This window comes from Macrobrachium rosenbergii, chromosome 18 (genome assembly GCF_040412425.1).
Source record: "Macrobrachium rosenbergii isolate ZJJX-2024 chromosome 18, ASM4041242v1, whole genome shotgun sequence".
Taxonomy (NCBI): Eukaryota; Metazoa; Arthropoda; class Malacostraca; order Decapoda; family Palaemonidae; genus Macrobrachium; species Macrobrachium rosenbergii.
This window is the reverse complement of record NC_089758.1, coordinates 9,896,991-9,909,520: the sequence shown is the minus strand read 5'-3', so window position 1 is coordinate 9,909,520 and position 12,530 is coordinate 9,896,991. Positions and strand designations below refer to the sequence as shown.

Genomic DNA, 12,530 nt, shown 5'->3' with positions numbered 1-12,530 from the left:
GGTTAAATGTTTGTGGAGATATATATATATATATATATATATATATATATATATATATATATATATATATATATATATATATATATATATATATATATATATATATATACATATACACACACACACACACACACACACACACACACACACATATATATATATATATATATATATATATATATATATATATATATATATATATATATATATATATAGCGTACCCACAAACATTTAAGGTACAAAATTCAGTGTCATTTCCTATCCAATTCGCTCTACCTCGGAAGTAATTACGAAGGGGAATTATAATTGATAAAGGAGTCATCTGGTGGACGCGAATCACCAACAGTAACTATCACTGACTTCAGTGACGAGTTTCTTACCACTGGACTGTCAAGAGAGGTGTAAGTTGACACACACACACACACACACACATATACGTGTATATATATATATATATATATATATATATATATATATATATATATATATATATGATTTTTAAAATATCAAAACAATTTGTTTACCGTCGTGATGTCTGGAATGCTTACCTCTCGAATCCTCTTAGAAGTCATAGTCAACTTCCATGAAGCAGAGCGTGAAAATGACATTTGATTGGCATACCTTTGATGTTATTATCTCTGCACTCTTGCCAAGGGCAGCCATAAACAATTTTATCAAGGATGGAAATCAAATGACCTCACAATCTCATCAAGTGCCGATTCTCTTCAAACAATTAAAGGTTGATTCGCATCATAACTTCACGTCACCGACACATCACGTCACGTCAAAGTACGTGAGCATTTCTTACATATAATCAAATGGACTTGTTCACACCATCACATCACGTCACCATCAAGCACACGGCATCCACCGTCACATCACGACACGTTTTCTCGGAAAGAATATTTTGACGTGACGTGACGGTCCTTATGCTAGTTTCTTACCGCTAAATCTGTGAGCAGCTGAGGGTGGGCACGAACTGAACGGGACCGTGATGGATAGTGTGAATACAAGGCACGGCTGATGGACGGTGACGTGATGGTATAATGTGAATCGGCCCTAAATCTCATTGAATAGCAAGAGGTCTTGGGAGTTCTTGGTAACAAGATTCCTATCTCATCACGCTCGGGGGACTCTCAACTACAAAAGCTCTAACAATCTCATCTTGCACAGTTTCTTTTCGAGCAACGACGATCTCATCAAAACACACTCTCAAAGCGACAGCAATTGCATCAAGCATGGAGAACCTTAATAACGAGACGCCACGCGGCGACCACAGATTGAAACCTTGGCGAAGTTCTCAAGGGAATTTCCATAGGTTAGAATTCGCGTCTTTTCAGTCGTTTTTATTGTATTTTTTGCCTCATGGTGCGCGGGAACGACTTTCTGTCTGTTTTGACCAAAAAAAAAAAAAAAAAAAAAGTTATTTGCCTCAAAAGCACCATCAAATTGGATTTCGACCGTGTGGGAATAGTCAGTGAAATATTGGAGAGAGAGAGAAAAAAATTTTTTGAGAGAGAGAAAATACTGTATTTGAGAGAGAGAGAGAGAGAGAGAGAGAGAGAGAGAGAGAGAGATAGACTTTCTGTCGCCTCCATTCCTTTATTTTACTACAGTCTTTCATTTCTGATTATATGGCCAGGTCAACCTCTCCTTATATTCATTGTCCCTTCACCCTTTAAGTGGTAATATCCTTGCTTTATTTTCCCGTTTTTAGGTTTATCTTACGTGTGCCGATCTCTGTTCAATTTTCCTAATTACATTTCATTTCTTCTCTTTCTCTCTTGTGTAGTTTCCTTTGCTCTTGTCATATTTCTTGATAAAAACTTAATAATTTCCTGTCTATCTTCTTTGTTAGTCTCTCTCTCTCTCTCTCTCTCTCTCTCTCTCTCTCTCTCTCTCTCTCTCAGTTTGGTTTGCATTGTAACCGTGGAGTTTTATTTACTTGGAAACTGCAGAGTAAAATAAGCCTTTGGTGGGACTATTCATGTGTATCCACTACCCTCAGTTCGACACATTTTGATTCAACATTTTTGAGAAAGCTAACCATATGACTAGTACAATAGCGAATTTCAATGAATAAACGTTCTTGAACTTGTGCTTTATTAAAATAATAATGCCATTTAGCGCTGCCTCAACCGTCCCAGCAATTCTCATTTCAAGTTTATTCATCCGTGAATCTGTTTCACTGATGATTATGTTCGTCTCCTTTTTTTGTCGGAATTTTACTATATATACCTCGCTTATCTTCCGATATTTTATTCTTATCTTTATATAAAAAAAGTTGTTTTATGGAGGCTTGCCAACTGTATAATTGCCTTTAAGGCTTAAGCCACATGGATTTTCGGCCATGCTAGGTAATAATAATAATAATAATAATAATAATAATAATAATAATAATAATAATAATAATAATAATAATAATAATAATCAGGGGTTTAAATTTCGTGTGGGGTATTTCAGTGAATGTATTCAACTGGTCTTCCCGAAAATCCTCCTCGCCTTATACAAAGCGCCTCTTGAGCTGAATAGGAGGGTCTTTGGAAAAAGTGAGAAGCTCAAGGAGACTAAAGAAATATGTGCATGTAAATACACCTATAAAGTATGTATCGAATTTGTATGTCTGTAGCAAAGATGGCTTACTGGTATTAAACTCCACGCTTAGACCTGCAGTTGTCGTCCAACCTTCCCAGAACCTCTGGCTCCCAATATAAATATGTAGTAGATTGAAGGTAGCTTTTCTTATCTTTGGGACGTTACGTACCGTGTCTAGGATCGAAACTGGCTATTTCGATCATTTTGTATATTACCCAAATTTTGGCGGAATGGGCAAAGTGATGGTACACTATTAAAAGAAACTTTAAATAAAACTGGTGCAGAATTACTGATAATCGGTGTGATAATCTGCAGGTCATCTTACCTAAGTGCCAACTTTATTCGTCACTAAACCCTGTAAAGTACCCAGATCAAGATACCTTAGACCGCGACGGGATGTTTGAACGTGGAATTCACCGCTCGTAGAATATCGTCCCGACCGTCTTATGTTACCGTCATTTTTGACGGTATAGGTACAGTAATGATAGTAATAAAACCATTAGAATGAAATGTCCTTACGTAATAAAGCTCAACTCGAGGTACATGGATGTAATATTCTGAAGCAATCCTATCGATGTGCTTTGCTGGACTGGAATTTTTCTTCTTTCATGCTTCCAGATTTTAGGCCCCTGGTCTGGACTTTTATACTTTCGAACCTTTGTCGTGTAAATTGTTGAATCTATTTGCTATTCGGGATCGAAGCCCTGAGAGGTGCGTGAACGACTCCATAAAAGTATCATTCGATACTCTGTCTTTTAAAAGTATATCATTCGATACTCTGTCTTTTAAACTGTCGAATCTATTGTCGACGGAAGTCCTTAGAGGTACAAGGATGACCCCAAAAAGGAACATAAACAATAACAACGTAGCAACGCAGCTGCACACTCCCTGTGGATTTATGACAGTAATAACGACAATCGCACGTCAATATCTTAATCGTCGAAGAACTGGCAAGAGTGACGTGGAGCCATTTGGGAAAAAAACTGTTTGATAACGACGGAAGCTTTGCAGAAGACTTGCGTGCTAGTCATACGCCGTTGCTGCTAATCGGCGTTACTTTATCTCTCCCCCCCGTAAAAAAAGGAACGTTACTTAACCGTTTTTCCCGCGTTACTTGTGAGAGGAAGTAAGAACGGACGTTGGCTAAGAGAGCTTAACTGATTTAATTGCGGTTCGGGTGAGGAGAATGTGTGCGAAAAAAGCAGGCGCCTCTCCACCTTCGGCGGCTTGGTCTCGCAAGCTTCGGTCTTCGAAGCAATGGGAAGCACCCGTTCGACACGAAAGAGGTGCTTGCAGCCGGTGAAATCCTTCTTTCTTCTCTCTCTCTCTCTCTTCTGCTCCAAATATATTGGTTACAGGAATGATCGGAGCGTGTGGTAACTTCTGCCCTCTTTCTGAGATTTATTTATCTTTTACTTCAGAAATGCTCTGAGCTTGAGACTAAATGTGGCTGCTTTACTGAGAGTTAATTCGATTTTTAATTTCATTGCTTCGAATATTTTATGGCTGCGGAGTGAGTAGCTAGTTTTGATATCGATTAGTCTTCCCATTTTGCCCATTGTATCAAAACACAAGACTCCTTAATTTATTTATTAATCTATTGATCAATTAATTTAATTTATTGATCTGTGTTTTGTGATTTTAAATATCTTCGAAGAAGTAAACACTCATTTATTTCTTAATTTGATTCTTTTATTCTGTTCTTTTCATTTCTGCGTCTTCAAAACTTCCCCCACATCTCTCTCTCTCATTTTAATTGTGTTTTTGCGGTCGCCAATGCGTGTTAAAAGTCAGCTTCTTTCAAACTTTTGGAGAGAGAGAGAGAGAGAGAGAGAGCCGAAGCTATTTTACGTATATTGTCATTAAGATTTAATTACTGAAAATTCCTTTCTTCCGTAATTTTTTTAACTCCGTCTCTCACCCAGGACCTCATAGACTCACTGCTACTTGTTCATGACCACCGAGATCCGTTGTCAGGATCTCAACAAATGTTGTTGGTTGAAAATTTCATGAACTTCCAACCCACCACTTCTTTTTCCCCTTCAGGCTGTCAACCCTTCGTTTACTCAAACGTTAAACTAATTTCGACCGGTAGCCCAGAAACAGCTGAGAGAAACTACTAACAGTCATTCGAAATCGATTGTTGCTGAAACAATAACAGTTAATTAAAGGTGGAAATCAGGCACTTGAACTGGCCTACTAAAAAGTAGCTGAATGCAGTGCCGATTCAGAGTGTAAGAATCGTACCTGGGTTTTTTATGGTGTTTAGCAGTCGAATCATAGGGATAATACAACCTTATTTTATTTTCTTTTTCTGTAATATATATTTCATTATTCCGGTTTTTGTAATTTTTTTACTTATCGGCTGCTTATTGTAGAAGCTTGTTCACTTAAGCTAATGGCCTATTTACTTCGTTTCATATGAATGAATGAACATTTCTGAAAAAAATAATAATAACAACAACAAATCAGTAAAATTTCAAAGAGAGAAAAACATTGAATTCTAAAAGAGCCGCGCATCTTCATCACCAGTTTCCATACCTTTTCAGTACGCATTCTCTTCGTCTTTTGTTCAACCTCCCACACCAAAAAAGCTGTGGAAGGTGACAACCTCTCCTCTGATAAAAGAGAGAATTATTTCCAGCGGTGGTGATCACGTATGATAATTATTCCCACCTTCAGTAATTTAGCTACTGCTTCTTGCGGATGGTTTTTGTCGCTGCGCCTGACCTTGCATTAGCTTGGAAATCATGACGTGCCTGAGGTCGCGGTGGTAAACACCTGGTCTCACCTTGTTTAAAAATTCAAGGAGATTGCAGCTAAATTTGATTACTATCATTATTATCGCTATTTTTGATGCTGCTGCTTTTGTTTTAAATTATTATTATTGTTATCGTTGTTGCTGTTGGTCATTATTACTGTCATTGTTGTTAGGCATATAGGAAAAGTTACATGACTCTAGTTGATAATTAAAGTTAATAGCTCTCTAAAGGAGTGTAGATTTAATACACTTTATAGACACTAAAACAAAGATTTGAATTTTTTTCCTTAAATTACAAAACAAATGATGATAAGTGAAGTGAAAAGAGTAGATTGTGGAAGGGTTTCCAAAAGGTTTATGGGAGTCCCAATTATTTTGGCAAACTCTCTAAAGCAATGACCTTTCTGTTATTCTGTTCGCCTATTTAATTATTTATTTGTATTTCTGCACTCCATGGCTCTGTTCTCTTGCATAGGGTGACAGCAAGACGATGAAAACGTTATTTGTTCTTTTCGAAAGTTGTTCCTTTCCCAGGGACTTTCATCTTCCGACGAACTCTCTTTTGTTGTAAACTTCTGAAAACTTTCCCGGCTCATTGCTTCCCAAGCAAATCATGTTCTGAGAAAAGATAATAATAATAAATCTCTCTCTCTCTTCTGCCACTGTTATTATTGTTCCCGTAGATAATATAAAAACGAGGACACCACGTAACGAGTCTCTCTCTCTCTCTCTTTGTTCAACTTTTCAAATCATAATTTCACTTTGTTGGTTTTTGACTTCGGCATGTTAAGGACGAAAAAAAAAAATTCATTGGTAAGCTAGTTTTTCAGTAAGAAATCTGTTTAAAAAATGGTCATTGCTCTATAACAACAACAACAGCAACAACAGTAATAATAATAATAATAATAAATATAATAATAATAATAATAATAATAATAATAATAATAATAATAATAAATAATAATAATAATAATAATAATAATAATGCTGTTGTATAAGTTTTTTGTCCGGATGCAAGAGATCGGTTGGTTGTAGGGTGAAGCCTCTGCTTGCAAGAAACTAGTAAGGAAAAGATCTTACGACAAATCTTAGTAGATTGTTGTAAGCGTCTATAGTAGGTTATAATAAGGTACAAAAGCCAATAGAGGGAGCAAATCGTACAGGTCATGCAGATCTTCACGCTAATTTTGACCTGTTTACTTGTCCTTAACCCTCGTGAATTCCAGTGAAGAAAAGTACACCATTGTTTTCTCACTCCATAAAATTTCTCTTCCTGTAGGAGGCATCGCAGAAGGGCTTCTCAATTTTGGATCTCTTAAGCTCTGTGTATTTGGGTTGGTTCCAGTTTCAGCCTCAGGTTCTAGGAGGTGAATGAGGTGCTGGCAGAATGTGTCCAATGCCTTCAAAGAATCTTATAAGCTTTCCGCCTAGGGATTCCGATGGGAGCTTAGTATCCCTGGTCAGGAAGGGGGTCCCTCCTCTGGGGCTTCCTAGGGAAGCCTAGAGGTAACCATTCTCCAGAATGGATCTCATCCCGGCACAGCTGGCGAGCCAAGGTGTTCAGGTTTGACTGAGGGGCTCTGAAGCTGGGGTAGGAAAGGAACAACGTACTTTTACAGCATCATAATCCAAAGAGATTAATAATCGTCAAAAGAAAGGATCTTGCAGTTTTAGTGATACCTTGACCATTGTAATTGTAGCTTATTTTTTCGTCTAGAGGCGGATGAACAAAGGGAAAAGTAAAAGGAACATGTAGGACTTCACTATAGTGTAACCCTGCCTTGCGGGTTTAGCCAAACTAATCATCTTTTTCTTCCCAGTGTTTCCTGGTCTAATTCAGGCCTGTGTCTGAAAGGCCCATTCATCTGTGGTAAAATAAAAGCTCTGTGATTTGTAATGCAATTGAAAGAGCTATGTAGTCGGAGTAATTTTGGTAATATTAATGCGATAATTGAAATGTTAAAACAGAGTAAGTAACGTTAATCTAAAACTTTTAATAGTCGATGTCAGACCTTTCTATCCCATAGATACTGTGGCAGTAAACTCTCAAACTTGACGACCAACTGGTCTGATCAATCTTTCGCACCATCCGGTGATAGAATGTGGCATTTTCTTGTCTCTTTTATAATTCCTGAATCGTATAACTGGCCTGTTTTTGTGGAGGTTGCTCTGGCATCACTTGAGAAGGAAAACTTGCCATTGCGTTTTTCTTGGAATGAGAATTTGATGGTTATTTTTCAGTTCAAGATGAGCAATGAACCATACTTATTCAACACCATTGCTAAATTATTGCTGACAGTTATGTTAAGCTATTTGCATCACATTGATTCAATTTCTTTTTATGAAAATAAGTGCATTTGTCTTATTTTTTTCCCTCAAGGTCTGTTTATTTGCCATCTTCGTTTAGAAGGTTTATTTTTCATTTGCACTTGCTACAATTTTTCATCTGCTCGCTTTGCGTTTCGTTTTTTTGCCATGGAGGGCATTTTGTTATTAGAATTTCGCTCTGTCCGTCGATCTGATTGGTCAACAATTTGAATAATAGGAAATTAACTTTATTCCAATGTTTGTTGGTAGTCTTTAGGAGTCTGAAACACACTGGTTTTTCGCTATTTTTAATGTCTTCTTCTTGTTCCCCTTTCTAATTTTGCAATTCATCTTTTCTTTTTATCTTTTATCTTTAAGATTCACTTTCTTCGTACATAAGTTTGTCGATTGTAAAAGTAGGCTTGGTCATTTGACCGAGGCTCTCCTGCTACATACACTCATCTTTTGTGCGAAGTTCAATAACTGGTATTAGCGGGAATCAGTTTACAAAATCCTCGTTTCGTGGACGTTTCCCAGCCACCAGTTGAAAGTGTCTTTGGCCGCCGCCTTCCCGCCCCGTTTTCTTCTTGTAAATTATCAGTTTACACCTCACAGCTCATACGATGACTGACGGCAATTGTCACTTTTGAATTATCAGTTTTTTATTGCACACTTCTCGTTGTTGACACAATAACAGTCAGTAAACCACAATCAAAGATCACCTCGATGTTGCGTGTTAAAATCTCAGCCTGTCTTCAATTGCAAAAGTCTGAGGTACCACATTGCATGTCTCACAAATAGCATATTTCACCATCTTCGTAATTTGATATCGAGCAGATGACACCAAATTTGAAACTAAATGCTGTTTTGCAAGTGGGTGCTCTTATGCTCATAGATATAGGTGCCAAAATAAGGTAAATAACGCGCGGAATCACCGTCTTGCTGTCAGTTTTGTAAGCGAAAAAAATGTAAACTCTTATGTCGCAGATGCACTCTCGCTTATACTTATATGCGTCATGAATCAAGACCAATCTTTCATATATATACCTTTCTCGCTCACATTTCCACGTGCCACCACAAAATATCTCGCAGATGCCTCCCGTTCCTCACATATTTACGTCACAAAAAATGAAAACAAATATCTCCCAGGTGAGCTTTTTCGCTAATCATGTTTCGACAACATGAGAAATAAACAGTAAACAGAATGATAAAATCAACATCACGTAGACACACGTACTCTTGCTCACATTTATAGATGTCGCAACAATATATCGTAGATGCTCTGTCTCACAGATCTAGTCACAAAAAATAAAAGTAAACAAATATCTCGCAGATGCTCCCCCACTATCTCACCTTCGACCACATGGCTACGGGCTTCATCTGTTGTCTGGCCGGACCCGAGGTCGACCGTCTCTCTATATATGACCAACGTGAGGGGACACGCCTTCCTGAGATATCCACCACTCTGTCGTTCTTCAGCATTACGCTGCGAGCAAGTTTCTGGCAATTAGTGAGCGACTTCTGAGGAGATCGCACGAAACGCGAAGGGCGCGTTCCCTTCGAATCTGTCGTGGGTAAGTCGGCTCAGCCGAGCTGTTGGTTTACTCTGATGTCCGTCATTTTCCGTTTTCAACGATATAATTGTATTTTCCCCGCAGCTGTCATTTTTTTTTAACATTATAGCGTCTGTTTCGTTATATTTTTGTAGATGTAACATGTCTTTTCCAACATGTTTACCACCAGCTCGTGTCAATAAAGATGAACCATTAGTGACAGTCCTCATCAAACCTGAGAACAATAGTAATGATCTTTATGAGATAAATTTTATCAGCTCTCACAATTATGACGAGAGTTTCCCTGCAAAGTTTAACGGCGAGTCAGTCTAATCACTTGATACAAGTTTGGGCTGAGGCTTCATTTTGCAACGCGAATTTTGAGATCGCCTAGAGGGTTCGACATATTACAGTTGTTAAGATAGTATCTATTTACTTCACTAGTTAAGAAACATTCATGTTTTGCAAAAATGCTGGTCCCACCTTATTATCAGGCCGGTCTCGAATCTTCTCTCCCTTTTCATAGAACTTTTTCCCTGAAGTGCATTTGGTCTAAAATACTTAAATCGAGACATGTTTCATTCTTTTAAATCTCACCGTCTTCGTGCTATCCGGAACTCATCTTAAGATGACGTCAAATGACGTGCCATAGAACTAATGAAACTTTATTTTTATTTTTTTATTTTTATTTATTTGTTTTTGTTTTGCATTCCGCCTGGCTAACGGTCACCTACAGACCTTTTCCTAAACGTGTAATTTATTTCTTTCATAGACTGGCAAGGAAATGCAATGCTCGCTAACCGCATGTGCTTCCATCATTGAGCCAAAATGAAGATTCGAGATATAGGAAACTTTTTGGTGCCATGAAATCCCTGTGTCTACACCCGAGAACTGAGGTGAGATCCTTCACGATAAGAATTAGTTCTGGAAAAATAAAGTATTTTTCCGCACTTTTCCTTACTTTCTTTCTCAAGGGGAGAGAAGAATTTTGACGTTACAAATCGTAAGAATGCCAGAATTTATACCTGTATGTGCTCTCTCTCTCTCTCTCTCTCTCTATATATATATATATATATATATATATATATATATATATGTATGTATATATGTGTGTGTGTGTGTATGTATATATATATATACAAATACACACATATATGTAATATATGTATATACTCTTAATAAGTAAGTCTTCATAATTCCTCTAGTAGTCTAGTTTGTCTCTCTCTCTCTCTCTCTCTCTTTATATATATATATGTATATATATATATAACACATATATAATATATATATATATATATATATATATATATATATATATATATATATATATATATATATATATATATATATACTCTTAATAAGTAAGTCTTTATAATTCCTCTAGTAGTCTAGTTATCTCTTCAAAGAAATGCATGAACGTTTCCTTATTCAGAATGTTAGCCAGTTAACGAGAAGACGCAATCCGGGAGACAATTTTGTCAGCTCTGTCGTAAGTCTGTCACGGCAGTCTTCGCTAGCTGGAAGCCTTTTAAGCTCCTATGGCAAATCACGGCTATTAATGCGTTTCAATTGGCGTCATTATTTGACGGATGATTCGAAGGAATTCCTTCCTCACACACGGGACGTGACCGTTGGAGGTTTGCGCAACTGCCAGGTTTGAAATTGCAGGAACCTGGCCACTTTGGCGCCACGCAAGGGAGAGTGAGGGAGAGGATGAGGAAACGCGCGTGCTTCGGCTGCGCTTCAAAGGCTTGTTCAAAGCTGTCACACGCTCGCTTTTTCTGGCATCTCTTAATTTTTTTCTGCTAAACTTATTGTCAAGTAGCTGATGTTTTTGTTTGTATATCGGTGTAAGAATTAAGTCATGCAAACACGTCAGGTCAGGACGATGTCACACGGACATTTGCGACTATTTTTCCATCAGTATTGGCCACAAACGAGACGAGAAGAAGCTCAGGTGCTAAAGACCGTATTCGCGGTACTGATTTGGCAACGCCTCATATGAATGAGAGACAAGGAAATAAATTAAATTTATCTGTTGAGGCAATATATGGCGTAGCAATTGCTTAGATTTTTGGCCGTTATTATTTTTCTCTATTACATTTTGTACTCTTAAAATATTAATGTATTAAAAAAGAAATGTTCCAAGTCTTGTCATAGACTTTCTCAAATTTTAACAGAACTATTGACTTTAATGTATTTGTAGGCATGATAGATTTTATAAAAAGAAAATCTAACGGCTTTTATGGCAAAGCGATAACCTGTTAAAAATTTGGATGTGAATATTTCAAGGAGAATGGAAAGTGCAATACTACGGTAAAAAATGAAATTAAGGGTAAAAGAACGAAAGGTTTTCGTTATTGTCAGGCCTATCAGTATATCACAAATAAGTTAATATAATAAGTTGTGAGCTGAAGGTACCGTCAGAAATTAATAGAAAGAGAGATAAAGATCTTGTGAAATGACAGTGAAACATAATATTCAAAGAAACTGGAAAAGTAGGAAGTAAACAAGAAATAATCAAGAGTGATTATCTTCCAGTTGTTCGCGGCTGACGTGAGGCAAGTGTTCAAGGAAGACAAAAATCCAAGTAACGCTTTCTTTTCGTATCGATGTTTTTATAGTTCTTCATTGGAGGGGTGGGTAGAGCTCTCGGCTAGCACGCTGTTGGGCCAGCGTTCGACTCTCCGACCGGCCAGTGAAGAATTAGAGGAATTTATTTCTGGTGATAGAAATTCATTTCTCGTCATAATGTGGTTCGGATTCCACAGTAAGCTGTAGGTCCCGTTGCTAGGTAACCAGCTGGTTCTTAGCCACGTGAAATAAATCTAATCCTTCGGGCCAGCCCTAGGAGAGCTGTTAATCAGTTCAGTGGTCTGGTTAAACTAAGATATACTTAACTTTTGTAGGTCTAAAGAATACAAGATGTATATAATACATACATAGTCAATAGAAATGGCCTAAAATAGGCCGGCCTTATGCCAGCAGGGTCCCTGATCTTTTGAAGATGCGAGAGAAACCAGAAAGAACGGTGCATGCAGTGGTGCTTGTCATTTCCTGATGATGAAACCCTAAGTTATGAGTCTTCCAAGTGTGTGATTTGGTCAAGAAGAGCTGCTGCCCCTCCCCTTTCATTTTCCCTGGTTCTTTAGTTCATATCTTCTATCTTCTCATCCTCATTAACATCATTTCTCCTAATCCTCCGTTGAATACCTTGGGTGCTGCGACGCCAGTTTACAGAAAAATTCTCTTTGGCGTCCTATTTCCTCATTCTCGTCTCTCTGCTCTTCCAGTTTTTCCTCCCCTCTCTCTCT

At 37.6% G+C, this 12,530-nt stretch overlaps 1 long non-coding RNA gene across 1 annotated transcript in view; it reads left to right on the top strand.

Annotated features, from left to right (window-relative positions):
* LOC136848089 (uncharacterized) overlaps positions 1-10,112 on the top strand; it is a 74,153-nt gene extending 64,041 nt beyond the window's left edge. Inside the window, exons 3-4 of the long non-coding RNA XR_010855934.1 lie at positions 8,997-9,237; positions 9,989-10,112. This is a non-coding gene — a long non-coding RNA (uncharacterized lncRNA). The remainder of the gene's footprint in view (positions 1-8,996; positions 9,238-9,988) is intronic.
* Positions 10,113-12,530: the final 2,418 nt, after the last annotated feature.